Consider the following 14,499-nt stretch of genomic DNA (forward strand, 5'->3'; position numbering starts at 1 on the left):
AAAGTCACCAGAAATGTGCTAAACAAAGAGGTCTTAAACTTTCACGCGAGCAAAACAGTGGGCAACAGCTAATATTCCATAAATTTATGTATACTTAAACTGAGCTTAAAGGGAGATAATATTTGGCTGCACGAGACATTTCGAAGCATGTGTGTCAACAAACTAGCAGTATCAAAGAGGAGAGAAAAAGAGATATGCTTAGATAGATAGAAAAAACTTTATCGCAGAAAAAAAATACAAATTTTAAATAGTTGTCTTATAATAAAGTTGCGTACAAAAATTAACTAATACTGAAACCTTTCTATCGAAGTGCCATTTAATTTCCTCTATGCGTATAATATTAAATGTCTTAATATATTTTAATATTATAGTTATTTTTCGTATAAATCAAAGTTAACTTATATGACATTTAAATATCTGCCATCTCCGAAATGTCACGACTATATCATGGCTTGTGACATTTGACGCCCTCTAGTCGAGTGACTTTTTTGAGCGTTATGTAGCGGATCGCATTGCATCCTACGAAACTAAATATACTGAATGAGTACCATCAATTTTCCAAGGATATTATTTATTAAATTATTTTTAAGTAGAATGAATCTTGGCAGAATTATAAGCCCATCTAATAAAGGCTAGTTTAGCCAATAAATGTGTCGCTGCTGGAATAACAACTTCTCTTATCTTAACGAGAAGGCTTTGCAATGTATTCCACAACGCTGTTCCAGACGGGTTAGTCGAAACAAATGTGTCAGCTTTTCTTCGATCGCGTGCATTGAACATGACATCAATTATAAAAGAAAACAAATAAATTAAGATTAATAATACCTACACGGATTGCACGGATAGCCTGTGATCTACGGTTAAAGTTCATATAGTCTACGGCCTATTAAGTCATCACGGGCTATCTTATATTCTGGGTATATTTAATAAAAAATATTTTACATAAAATCAAGCCAATTTTTTTTACTAATTTAATATAAAGCTGTTGATAAAACAGTTTGTTATGATTCCAATGTAAAGTATTTTCATAAATGGAAAAGGTTATTAAAATTTGCCTCTGAATTTTATTTATATGAGATCGTACGAAATTATTATCATAACTCGAGTTACAAAAGTCAGTAAAGTAAACAGCCCGTAAATGGTAAAATAATTCATTATTGACTTACACAGCTTGAAATATTCTCGGAATTTGTATTAAGTTTACATGGTGGTAGGGTTTTTGCAAGCTTGTCTAGGTAGGTACCACCCACTCATGATATATTCTACCGCCAAGCAGCAATACTTAGTATTGTGTTCTAGTTTGAAAGGTAAGTGCCAGTGCCAGTTTAACTACAGTACTAGGAACATAACATTTTAGGTTGGTGGCGCATTGATGATGTAAAGCATAGTTAATATTTCTTATAGCACTAATCTCTTTAGGCAGTGGTGACCCCTTATCATCAGGTGGCTCCATTGCCCGTCCGCCAACGTAAAACGTAAAAATTTTTTTTATATTTTTTCTATGTCCCGTAAAACGAAGAAGACTAACAGAATTGACTAAATATTTTTTTAAAGAAACTTCAGTAATAACATCATGGACAGTTTCATCAGCTCCAAGTAATGGCGTCATTAACGCAAATGACAGGCAAAATTAGAATTTTCGTAAATTTGTGGGCCCTACCTACGGTTACCGATCAAAATTAACCTTCGGCGTAAGTTACAGAATTTTAATAAAGCTTAACATAAAATTCACCGGCGTCCAAAATTTCGACCAGAGATTAATTAAATTCATTGCAAAAGTTGCATAGTCCGCTTGTCCCATTCAAGCCAATTTTACATTCATTAACAATTTAATTATAATTTATTGGCACGATTTTGCAATAATATCCCGCAATTATAGACTCGATAATTGCAACAACGTGTATTTTTGATAAAACTAATCATATTATTATGATTTGGTCATTTCGAATGCTTTCGATTATGGAACTAAGCGCTTTCGAAAACGGCTTTTAAATAGTTAATGTTTTGGGCTTGTAATTACAGCATGTGAACACTATTTCAAATCGTTTTTAATTAGTTATATCGCCTCCATTCGAATAACAGTATTGGTAAATTTGCCTTAATTTCGTTTCATTAAGCGAATACGATCGGTGATAGTTCTATTCTATTTTATCTGAGCGTCGAATTGAAGATCTCACTTTGATTTAAATATTTAAGAATTATATGAAAAAGTCAAAAGATATTTTCCATACATATGGTAAAATAATAATTATCTTCCTTAATTGTGAATTATAGCAAAATATATTTGAAGCTTTTATTAATAAAATTATGTGGGCTTAATTAGTAGGCTGTAAGGAGCAACGTCACGTTTATACAAGGATTAGTAGAACAAGCATTGATACCAAGACTAGTAAACAGATGTTTCTCCATCTGTGACGTTATAACATCCTAATATTAGAGAAGTCAGTTTTATTTTTGCTTTCACATTTATTTTATAAAACTTATATTTTATTTAAGTTTAAATTTATAGTTTTAGATCAAACATTGGCTTCAAAGTGTGTTAATGAGTTGAATATGTAATGAGTTATATGAAGAATACCAAAACTATAAATGACACAAAAAATAAAATTTTTACGAGACCTTTAGGACTTTCCTAAGTGACCGTAGCTCTGTAATATATTGTATATTTTGTAGATATTTCAAAATAAATTATTTTTATTTTTTATTTTAAAAAAGTGTCAATTTACATATATATGTATTGTCGGGCCAGTAGACCTATTGGTTAAAAAATATGTGTAAATCCTTATCCTATACATATAATCAAATTGGAGTGTCTGTTTGTAATATTCAAATAACCGCTTTTTACTAAATGCATATGTATTTATACACAGTCCATATACCAAAATAATATTTTTTGTCTGTTTGTTCCGGCTTATCTCTGGAACAGTTGGACTATTTTCGACGGAACTTTCACTGGCAGATAGCCGATGTAATAAAGAGTGCCTTAGGCTACTTTTATAATAAAGTCGCGCTGCAATGTCCGAATACTTCCAGTACCGTGCCCGCCTTTGCGCCGCCGTCGCCTTGGATTCCTCCAACTAACGACTTAATATCACAAAAAATGCCCGATACAGAATTATTAAGTTTACATTCTACAATGGAATCTTTTAAAACTTTTATCACCGAGGAACTGAAAAAGCTTTCGGAGACTGTTAGCTTTTGTTCTACAAAAATTAAATCTGTCGAGTCGTCTATTAACTCGGTGGTAGAACACATGAATAACCTAGATATTGAAGTATCCAGAATAGACAAGCTTGGAACGGAGCTCGAGGAAATGAAGATAAAATTTAAAGAGCTATCGGAAAATAACAACAGAAATGAACAATGGGTGCGCCGTTCTAACATACAAATAAATGGCGTTCCACAAAAGAAAGGCGAGAATTTAATAACTATCATAAAAACATTAGCCGAAAAAAGTGGATATCCTTTAAACTTCAATACAGATGTCGATTTTGTAACAAGAGTTGCGGTGAAAAATGATACGTCTGATAATCGTTCCCGTCCAATTATTTTGAAAATGCAAGCCCGATACAAAAAAGATGACTTTCTTTCATCGCTACGTAAATTAAAAAACCTGAAAGCAGGCGACATTGGTTTCCCTGGCAAAAATAATCCGATATATATTAACGATCACCTGTCTGCATACAACAAGCTCCTTCTCAGTGAAGCTAGACGTAGAGGAAAGGATAAAGGCTACTTATACTGTTGGGTCCGAAACTGTACGGTTATGGTTCGTAAGACCGATAACTCGCCTGTTATTCACATTACTTCTAAGGAATGTTTAAACAAGATCTCATAAGTGTTATCAAGATGGTTAATCCCACGAAAACCTATTTTATTAAATTTTAATTGTTATTATATTTGTATTTACCGTCGTTAAAATTTTCACTGTATTTTTTATAAACTTTGAGCTGGTATGGAATATTGTATATTTAAAAATGTGCTATAATTTTAAATTGTCATACGATTACTTAGATCTAAATTTTAATATTTTAAAATTTATTTTAAAGTCAGTTAACATTATTATTCATAAACATTATTACCCAAAAAGTAGTATATATTAATATGGACTTACGTATCTTCTATCAAAATGTTAGAGGTTTGCGCACCAAAACTAAACAATTTTATACTAATTTGTTAAACACTAATTATGACATAATTTGTTTAAGTGAGACGTGGTTACTTCCTGGTATTTTCGATGAAGAACTTTTTGATCCCCGCTATAATGTGTATCGTAATGATCGTGACTATACACGCCTTGGGATGAGTATGGGTGGAGGTACTCTAATAGCGGTACGCCATGGCATATGTGTTGATGTGCAACACTCAGGAATACCATTATCTCTTCCAGACGCTGATATATCATTTGTTAATATTACAATCGGGAGAGATTATTTAAAATTTAAATTACGACTGTTCTGTTGTTATTTCCCTCAGAATGTCAATCAGTGTGATTCTGAAGCTTCTTTTTTTGACTTTTTATCGGACTTAACCATTAGTAATCCTAATGATAAATTTATGGTGTTAGGAGATTTTAACATCAAAGACATTGTATGGTCAATTAATACTGAAAATAGTCTTGTTATTCAGAATCCTTCAGGTAACAATATGATTATGCAATTATTTGCCTTTCTGAGTTTTAGTGGCTGGTGTCAATTTAATAATATCTTTAATATTAATAATAGATTACTAGATCTTGTACTTTCTAATTGTAACTGTGTTGTTGAAAGAACTGAGCCGCTGTCATTACCTGAAGACATGCATCATCCATCTTTTTTCATATCAACAAATGTCAATGTAAATGAACCTAATTTACGCTCTGCGTCACGCATTGTACGCCGTTTCCATATTGCGGATTATGAAGCAATTAACAAGGAATTAAATAATATTGAATGGTTTGAACAACTTTCAGACCTTGATGTGACTGAAGCGGTTGACAAATTCTACTTAATTATCAATAATGTATTGGATAGATATATACCAGCCAGAACAGTACATGAATCATCTAGACATCCAGTATGGTTTTCCAGATCATTAATAAAACTCATTAACAAGAAATTGCGAGTACATAAACGTTGGAAAATTTACGGCCGAACAAGTGACTATGACCTATTTACTGATTTAAGACACAAAACTAAACAGTTAGAAGTAGAATGTTATGACACTTTTATTTCAAGAGCAGAGGACAGTATTCATTATAATTCTAAAAAATTTTGGTCATATATTAAATCAAAGCAAAGTAGTAATAATCTACCGGATACCATGTTTCTGGATGGTGATACTGGATCTGATGGGAATACTATAGCTAATTTATTCAACTGTTTCTTTAAATCAGTATTCGAATCCAATACTGACCCAAAACCCGATGAACATTGTTTAATTCAACACAATCAAACATTAATCAACAAAATAAGCGTGTCATGTGATACTGTAGAAAAATATCTCTCAAATCTATACGCTTCTAAAGGCAGTGGTCCAGATGGACTCCATCCCACATTTTTAAAAAGTATTTGCAACAACTTTTTTTTTTAGCATTACCTCCATATTTACCGTTCACTAGGTCTTTGTGTTCGGGTTCATTACCACCAGTTTGGAAAAAGTCCTTAATTGTTCCCATTTTTAAAAGCGGTGATAGACATAATATAAAAAATTATCGTGGTATATCAAAGTTGTCCATCATTCCTAAATTATTTGAGAAAATTATTTATGACACTATTTTTCCTTTAGTAAGACCGTTATTAATAACACAACAACACGGATTTATTAGTAAGCGTTCTGTTGAATCTAATCTTACTGAATTTCTGGATATAGTTCTTTCTGCCATGGAGAGGGGATATCAAGTTGATGTCGTCTATACTGATTATTCAAAAGCTTTTGATAAAATTCCACATGCGTCGTTAATTAAAAAACTTGAGTATATTGGTATACACGGTGATTTATTAAGATGGTTGATGTCTTACCTCCGTGACAGAACACAAGCAGTTGCGATCAAAGGACATATATCTAGTTTTATCCCCATTACATCTGGGGTTCCCCAGGGCTCACATCTCGGTCCTTTGCTGTTTAATATTTTTATTAATGACTTATTGAAAACTTTTCAAAACTCTAATATATTACTATATGCTGATGATACAAAAATATTTAAAATTATTAAACAAACTGATGATTGCGTTAAATTACAAAATGATTTAATTACTTTAAAACAATATTGTTTATCCAATGGTTTACATCTTAACATTGAAAAGTGCTATGTAATAACATTTAGTAGAAAAATTAATCCATTATTATTTGACTACATGATTTATGATAAAGTAGTGAACAGAGTGACCGGGGTGAGGGACCTGGGAGTTCTTCTTGACGCTGATTTACTATTTGATCAACATATAAATAAAATAACAGCCAAAGCTTACAGTATGCTGGGGTTCATATTTCGTCAAGGAAGCGATTTCAAGAACATACACACTTACAATATCTTATACAACTCTTATGTTAGGTCTCATTTGGAATACGCTTCCACTGTTTGGAATCCGCAATATTCTAAGTATATATATATATAGCAATAGAAAGCGTCCAAAACAAGTTTCTTAAAAGAATGACATACAAATTTGGGGACAACTCTGTCAAAAGTCTAAACATTATGTCACTTGAGAACCGCAGGGTATATAGGGATCAAATTTTCCTATATAAAATCATTAATAATCTTATAGACTCAACATATTTATTAAATAACATATTTTTTAAGTGTTCTATTTCTTCTATACGATGTAAACATATCTTCTCTGTACCATTATGTAAAAGAAATTATGCAAAAAATCGTTTTCTCGTAGGAGCTTGTACTAACTATAACACATTGTTTAACAGTGTTGATATTTTTAATGACGGTATTTTAAAGTTTTCTCGTTCTTTGAAAAAGCTCATGTAGTTAATATTATTTTTTACATTTAAGATGTTTGTTTTTCTTTCCTATTCTTAAATTCACTTTGAATTGTAAAATGTTAAATTCTGATAATTATAAGTTTTTTTTTTTTTTTTTTTCTATGTTCACTCCATGACACTGTGCAAAAGTGGAAACTTTGTTGGCTTATGTAATTATTTTTTATATGTGAAAACTATTATGATGTGTATATGCTGTTTGTTTCCCAATAAATAAATAAATAAATAAATAAATAAATGATTAATATTTGTTCAATTTCATTTTATGACTGAATATAAAAATAAACTTCAATTGATATCGTAGTCCAGACAACCAGACAGGATTATTAAAAGTAGCTTTTATACATATATTTTTTAATGATATCAAATTTTATTCCTTCTACTGAGTTATGCGAGCTGATTAAATTTCAAGGGCCTTTAATGGCGTCGTAAATCAAGTAACATTTTATTTCTGACGCAGCGAGCTGAAGATTATGGAGGAAGTGACGTACAAAACAGTCTATTTTTATATGTAGTACATGGATTTCAGATAGCTCATTGTATATTTTAATAAATTATTTATTATCTTTTTAAAAATACCATAACAATTAAACTTTGAAATCTTCTTTATTATATATAATATATTAATAGTGTCCGCCGATTTTTGTCCCAGTGATTGTGGGTTGATAACTGTTATAGTCTCATTGAGGAGCCATTAGATGTCCAGAAATTTTAAAAGGATTCTTGATTGCAGTTTACTAAATTGTTACGATTTAACAAAGAATTAATTTTAGAGCGGAATAAAATTACTGGCCGGTTAGAGAGTGGTACTACGGCATGACATTAAAAATTTAATTTAAAAGAGGTTTCATCATTTTGGCGCCAAATGTTGATAAGTGATTTGTAGTATACAATTAAATAAAATTAAAAAAAATAATCTAATCATCTGTCATAAGTCTCGACATTCCGAAAAAAACTTTTGAATGAAGGCGACATTTCGCGGGCGACCCACTAATATTTATTATTTATTATTGAAATAGGTGCTAAATGCCACAAAATTAACTTTATTTTTTGTATTTAATTGTACATTGGAAAGCAGCCACGAGATAGTCTATGGTCATCAATACTAATGGACGTTGTACCTCTAAGAAATAAACTTTGAACTTAAAGAATTATGAAATATATTTTTTAATAGCGCAACGTTTTTAAACAAATATTTTTGTATGAAGGATCAATCAAAAAATTCAAAGCGTTGTATTTAAGCGTCAGGATATAGGTATGAATTTTAAGTAAAATACATATACCAAGTGATATCAAATCTATCTAAACGAGATGTGGGTATTTATATTTTAGTAACAATTTTTTTTTTTTTTCTATAATCCACTTTTTGTCATGGAGTTATCAAATGGAATCGTATGAATGAAACGATGGGCCTGAATAAAATACTGTTCTAGCATCAAGCTGTATTGTAAATCCGGATCGTGGCTTAAAATATTATAAAAGATTATTTGACATTTTGTTTTTTTTTTTAACTGTCAAATACAATGATGTTTTAAATCTAATAACAATATAAACAAATAAACGTTATCGACGGAAACAAATTATAATTTCGGAATATTTTTCGTGTGTTTATATTCCGTTATTTTCTTTTTTTTTTAAACCGATTTTAATTCATTTTTTATTGGTAGATTGGCAAATGGGCCACCTGATGGTATGTGGTCACCACTGCCAATAGACTTTTGTATAGTAAGAAATATTATTTAAATTATTTATGATAATTACTCAACCATTCTTGGAAAATAAGGTAACACTGGCTCACTCAGTCTTCAAACGGGTATACAAAAATACTAAGTATCTCTGTTTAGTAGTATAATTTATGAGTGGTACATTTTTATGGTTATATCGACATCGAAAGTGGACCTATTTAATTTTAAAGAAAAAAACTCTCAAAGGTGTAAATATCAAAATAATTACACGCAGGTTGTATAAAGCTAAGAGATTGATCACTTGTTTTCGTGAACAGCAGCGTGCTTTTAAAGGGCTGCCGATATCTAAAAAGAAGCCCACTTAAAAACTACACGATTCAAAGTAAGACAAGACAACAAGAGAACTAGATGTTATGTCTCTTGTGCCTGCAGTTAAACTGGCTTAATGACCTGCCCAATGGGAACACAACAATACTGAACTACTATTTAGCGGTAGAATATCTGATGAGTATATGATATCTACCCTGACGGGCATGCACAAAGCCTTACCACCAACTAAATATATCTAACTGAACTAGTCTGAACACGTGAACACATCTGCACTGAACTGGACATTTGAAGGATTGATCCCATAGATCAATCCTTCTGTAACCTAACAATTAGTTTTCAGTGCGTTTATATCGGAATTTCTTGTAATTATATTAAAATTAAATATTTGGCTGAAAATTAGTCACTGTTGGACTTGAGGAAAATGCTTGAAAGTAATTCCACCACGTTGTCCTTTGGATCTTCATTTTGGAGAATTTAATTTGACAAGAGGAAATTATCCTCTATAATGTTGTTCTACACTACGGAAACGATAATAAATATAAATTTATGATGAATCAATGGTTCTTTTAAGCATTTTAATTTTAATTATTTTTTATTAATTACAATTAAGTTGTCAATTAAATCCATACAAATTACACGATTGACTAAATTCCGGATGCCATTCTAAACGGACAACTGCTACCTGAGACAAAATTGTCTTCATATCAAATCTATTCAGAGCGTGATTATTATAAACATCATAAATTAAAAACATACAATTGAATTGAAGTTAATTAATTGATATTGAATTCAAATTTCGAGGCAATCATTCATGGAGCATACGTGAATAGGGATTAAAATATATCAGGCCACAAATTGGAGCTCGAATCTGTAGGCAGTTAGCGTAATCCATCTTTGTAATTGGTTTGTGGATAGTGTTACAATCGAATATGTCGAACCGACGGTTAAACTCGTATCAATGTAATACGTTACGCTGAATTTACTATGATAAATGTAGTGATAGCTAATTTTTTGCTGATGACGCAATCGAAGACACTTTAATATTGTTGCTTTTTCAATTGCTTATTCAAAATCAGGAATTATTTCATTCATTATAATAATTATTTTATTGTACATTTTTGGAACGCAGCTTACAGCAGAGTGAACTGTCAGAAATCATCACGCAAGGGAAAAGCGCTATGACCCCCTCCAGGCGACCTTTACCAATATTTCTCTATCTATTTTCTCTTATTATTTTAATTCACGCGGGATTATTAAAAACAAACGTTATTTTTTTTATTTTGTTATTTATTTAATATACAGTGTTATATAACCGTTATCTCAGCTAATTAAACAAACCAATAGTTAGAAATAAACGGATATCAAAAAGTGCAAAAAGTACTTAAATAAAGGAAATAAAATTTATAGAACAAGGTCACCCTTACAGAGCATAATCTAGAAAAAACAGTCACATATTTTATATTTAGAGTTTAAGTAATGCATAAATATTTTTTAAGGTCATGCTTACAAATCTATTGTCATAGGAACTGAACCAAGATGTAAAATTTTAACTCAGTAGTTTACGAGGAAGTGTTGTGTACAGCCTAAAATGTTTTTGTATCATTTGTTTTGTACGTTCCTATAAAATATCATAATATATTATGAAATACAAAGGCGAAGATTTATATAATGAAATCTGTTGAAGAGGAGATCAGTGTAAGAAGATTATCTTTTGAGGACTAGACCTTCGGTTGAGTTATCCTTGGATCGTGAGGCTCGAGATTTAAGAATTTTGTTCGTACGTATATTTCAAGTGGTTAAGTACTTGTCGTTATGTCGTTTTTGCATTAAAATATAAAAAAAAATCTAGGGTATATTATTTTTTATTTCATTTAGAAAAAAAGGAAATAAGCTAACGTGTCATGTAGTGGTAAGTCTTCGTCCAAAACACGTGCGACACGAGAAGTATCACCTGTCACGTCTCTCCTTGTTGTAAGTAAACTCCTTACATAATTAATAAGATCGAACCGCTTTCCAGGGGATAAAAAATGTTATGGCCCTTGTGCCTGTGAACATATTGGTACATCTGTCTTCTAACCAGTCCAGCGACATCAAATATTGGTGTTAGATAGAATAATGAATGGGCGATACCCACCAAAACGGGCGTTTCAAACTAACCATTTATTTGCCCTGAAATTTTTGGTCAATATTTTTATTTTAGGTAAAATATATTTTTGCTCATTCAGCAGAGGAGAGATAACTTAATAATTTTCATACAATGTACAGAGTGAATCCATATAATATACAGGGGACATTTGTAAACAAGACCCTCCACAGCAGGTTCGCTATTCGTCTAATCCTATTTCTAATACCGAAGATGCCATGTTTTAAGTTTAAGATTCGTTCACATGGTATTATTCAATATTTGAAAGTTGTCGTTTTTATAAATATTGAAAAAATATCCACATGACTAAGGCTCCACGTACTCGCCGTTAGCAACCGTCGAATGGCTTGAAGGTGAATGTTGATGGTTTTCGCGCTAGTTCGAGCGTTTTCCGTACATTCGCACCTCGTTTCCGATTTTTGAATTTGTATTTGTAGCCGTAAGTGTTCATCTGTCGCAAACCTAGTGTTAAAAAAATATATCCTCATTTGTATAGTGAAATAATTTATATATAGATAAAACGGTGACAGCATACTACTGGGTGGTGGTGGTAGGGCTTTGTGTAAGCCAGTCTGGGTAGGTACCACCCACTCATTAGATATTCTACCGCCAAATACCAGTACTCTGTATTGCTGTGTTCCGGTTAGAAGGGTGAGTGAGCCAGTGTAATCACAGGCACAAGGGACATAACATCTTAGTTCCCGAGGTTGGTGGCGCATAGGTGATGTAAGGAATGGAGAATATTTCTTATAGCGCCATTGTCTATGGGCGGTGGTGACCACTTACCATCAGGTGGCCCAAATGCTCGTCTGCCAACCATGTCATAAAAAAGCATATATTTATATTAATTTTAAATAAATGTAAACGATATTATATAAATGTTATCATTACGGTAATTTTCCGGAAAAACCGCGGCATGAAAACCAGTCATGATTCACGCGAGTATTTGGACCCCGCTTTAGATTCGTAGTAGACGAGTATGTATTCTGTGTAGTTAAATGCTTTGTGTTTATTTTCATAGAATTTTAGTGTACATATATTGTTTTCAAATTTTTCTAACTCTTTTTGTGCACGCTTTGATATTGGCGTTATGATAAAGCTTTTAAGGCCGCTTTTACTCCTCGATGTTTTATTAAACAGTTATGAAATAGTGTTCGTCAAACTTTTAACATACATAGACTGATAATATTTTGTTTTTATATTTATTTTATGAATATATATATTTTTTTATATATAGTTTATTTTATTAAATTTTTATTTATTTTTCGATTTAAATTGTCGTATCATTTTGCAACTTTGCTAGTTGATCGCGTGGACCCAGGGGGTGAATAGGGGAACTCTTGACTGGATAATTGTTCAGGCTTTTAGATGTTTGGTGACTTGTACTTATATTATTACTTTTATGTTCATAATCAAAAATAGTGCACACGACAAAATTCTAATAGGTTATATAAGGATTTTTTTGTTAACAACATGTATTGGTGGGTGAGCTAATTGGTCAGTTGATGGTAAGTGTGGTGGATGGTAATTGCCCATAGACATTGAGACCGTGAGAAATTTTAACAATTGGGGACACCGACCTTGGGGACTATGATGATACCTCTCATGTACCGAAATACAATAGAACTAAGTATGGTTGGTATGCTTAGGTATGCTTGGTAGTACAATAAATGATGACAGACCTATCACCAAATATTTGTACGTATCAAATTTGACCTTGAAATCACTACTTATAATACAGTAGTATTATGAAACGATGGATGGATTGTGTGAAAGACGATATGGTTAGAAAGAATGTTACTTGTGATATGACGTCAGACAGTGAAGTATGGAAGAAGACATGCTGCGCTGACCCCATGTAAAATTGGGATAAGGGCAGGAGGATGATGAATACAGTAGTATTACATACTGCACGCTCATAATAATGATTGAAGTTTATCTCATTTTCTCGGAAAATCAAATAGATGATTTAAAACCATTTTACATAGGATGTTTGATGAAGCTCCATTAAAAGAGAATATAAGCGTATAAAATGTGTATCTTTTACAAGAATGTTAGTACAAAGTTTTCTATTGTAAGCTGTATGCGATGCTTTGTGAATATGTGAGTGCAATTATGAGTTAATGGTTTTTAAGTTATCATAAATATACCACGCTAATATAATGAAGATATTTTAATGACGTCATTTCTAAATATAACTTTCAATATATTTTATCTCTGATTTTAAATTACGTCTTTGCCCTATTTGAATCTTGGTCCTTAGAGCAATAGCAACTACTTTATACATTATATAAGTAATGAAGTTTTAAATTAAAGATTGATGATAGATATGTAATTTATGTTCAAATATAGAACGATTTTTAAAGTCCGTACGTTTTTCAGAATAAACTTTGAGAACAGACATGAAATTTCACAGACTCATGTAATATGCGGATGGCCCTGTGGCGCAACGGATAACGCGTCTGACTACGGATCAGAAGATTCCAGGTTCGAATCCTGGCAGGGTCGCATTGTTTTATTTTTATTTTAATACAATTTATAACGCTTATATTTAAATTAACGAAGTATATTTCTCATAGCTTCTTTTTATTATAATTAATTTGATCTGATATAGAATATAAGCGTCTTACAGAACATAAAATGCTCAAGCGAATACATTTTTACATGTTATGTAAAACATTTCTATCCAGATCTTGCCTTATTTTAGACGGTATGAAGTATTTGAGTCGCAAGTATTAAATTTATATTTGATTCCGTTAAATTTAAAAAGAAAGATACGTATCTTTCAACGTCATTTAAAGAGCGTTGAAAACCGGGTTGGCGTTTCATACGTATAGCTAATTTTATTTTTGAATTCACATAACCAAACTGTCGCGCTTGACAGCATATAAATGAAGCGATGGTGACTCGCTCTTTATTATGATGGATTTTTAAATGCCTGCGACACATTTACGGCTAAAGAGTATTTTTAGAAGGTTAAAACAAAACCGTGAATAGGGCAATATTATACGATCGTATTAAAATGTAAAAATTGCACGTGTAATAATATATGTATATCAGATTAGTTACGATATCACAATGAATGATTTCACGCCCAAGCTCATAATGACGTGACGTGGAAAACTTACCACCCTAGCTGTCTCGAACTCACTTGTACCACGTTCTCTATAAGATGGTAGGGCTTTATAAGCTCGTCTAGTTTGGTACCCGTCTATATTGATGCGTTCCGATTTGAATAGGCACAAAGAACATATGAGTTCCCTTAATAATATTTGTTAAAGCACCGATGTCCATGCATGGTAGAAACCACTTACCACTAGGTGACATTGTTCTAACCGCCTGTTTTTTTTTTTGTATTTTTATCATTGG

General features: G+C 31.7%; 1 non-coding gene across 1 annotated transcript; it reads left to right on the plus strand.

The window, feature by feature from the left end:
- The first annotated feature begins 13,565 nt into the window (after positions 1-13,565).
- Positions 13,566-13,638, plus strand: Trnar-acg. Its single transcript has one exon. It is a non-coding gene; the product is annotated as a tRNA-Arg (tRNA).
- The last annotated feature ends 861 nt before the right edge of the window (positions 13,639-14,499 follow it).

The sequence above is a fragment of the Vanessa atalanta genome, chromosome 15 (genome assembly GCF_905147765.1).
Source record: "Vanessa atalanta chromosome 15, ilVanAtal1.2, whole genome shotgun sequence".
Lineage (NCBI taxonomy): Eukaryota > Metazoa > Arthropoda > Insecta > Lepidoptera > Nymphalidae > Vanessa > Vanessa atalanta.